The 1,240-nt window shown below is 47.3% G+C and overlaps 1 pseudogene; it reads right to left on the reverse strand.

The window, feature by feature from the left end:
- Positions 1–418: 418 nt before the first annotated feature.
- On the reverse strand, positions 419–1,012 carry LOC114901106 (annotated as a pseudogene).
- Positions 1,013–1,240: the final 228 nt, after the last annotated feature.

Raw genomic sequence — 1,240 nt, forward strand, 5'->3', positions numbered from 1 at the left:
TGAAGGAAAGCATTATAGACAGCACAGTTCTTTCCCACCATAAAATTTACACCCATTTAATTAGCTAGAAACACTAGCTTGAAGAGGTACTGATCTGTTCCATTTGTAATAATTTCTCTACAGCAAACAATTGTCTTACAGTTGGAACATGTTGAAGAAAATATTAACTCACAAGTCTTTTTTTGTTGAGTCTCAATCACTAAGAGTTCAAGGGACTTTGAGAGAGCCCTGGTGTCCTGCATGGCCTGATGAATGCGTTAAAATCAAGCAGTGTATTTGTATTCTGAAACTACTCTTAGCTCCATACAAATGTTACTTGGGTTGTGGAGCTCATGTTTCTCGTACTGGCACTTCGATGACATCTGAAGAACATTTTGGCATGAAAGTTTCACACCAATTTTGTTTCGTTCTTTCTTCATTAGCCCCTGTGCGTCCTTTTCCATTTTCTTCCTTTGCTGCTCTGCTGCTCTCTTTTCTCTCTCTTCTGCTGCCTCAGAACTTCTTTGGCTTGCCAGGCCGCATCTTCTTCTTCTTCCCATGCATTGGTATTTTCCTGCCAGGTACCCAAGTCACCTGATTCAGGAGACTGATGAATAAAAGGCGTATCTTGTGTAACTGCTAGTCTACTAGAGAAACCCGTGCTACCGTCTGGGATGCCAAAATTTACTGGTTCTCTCTTCTTAATAATGATTCTCTGGGTTTTCCTTATAGCTGGTGTCATGTCCTTAAAATAGTCAGGTGCCAGTTGTTCTAAAGCATTTTGCTGTGTTGCCACATTCCCATTCCCGCCTTCAATCTTTACACTTGTGGGTGCGTCTCCATCCCAGGAAGCCCACCCTCCAACATCTGTCTGCTTAGGAACTAATGAATGATCAACTGTAGTTGGCAAAGTTCTTTGGTCTCCACTTAATTTCCGTCCTCTGCCAGGTCTGCGTATTAATATCTTTAGGAATGAGAATACTGTTGCTGGGCAGGTACAAACTTTAAATAACCGAAACTGTGTTATACCCATGGTGGGAATCAAAACCTGCCCCTTCCCCTCCCCGCCCGCCCGGCGGAGGCTCCCAGCTGCTGCGGGCTGCGCGCGCGCACACAAGGCGCGCGCACGCGCACTGCTGATCGCTTGCTCGAGCTTGCGCTCCGCCGGCTCAGTCCCAGCCTCGCTCATTCAAAGCTGGGCGCGCGCTCCGTCTCAGCCTCCGCTGCTGCCCGCAGCTGCCATAGCCGCCCCCTCGTCGGG

Source organism: Monodon monoceros, unplaced genomic scaffold, assembly GCF_005190385.1.
Source record: "Monodon monoceros isolate NGI ecotype Baffin Bay Population unplaced genomic scaffold, NGI_Narwhal_1 Super_Scaffold_19, whole genome shotgun sequence".
Taxonomy (NCBI): Eukaryota; Metazoa; Chordata; class Mammalia; order Artiodactyla; family Monodontidae; genus Monodon; species Monodon monoceros.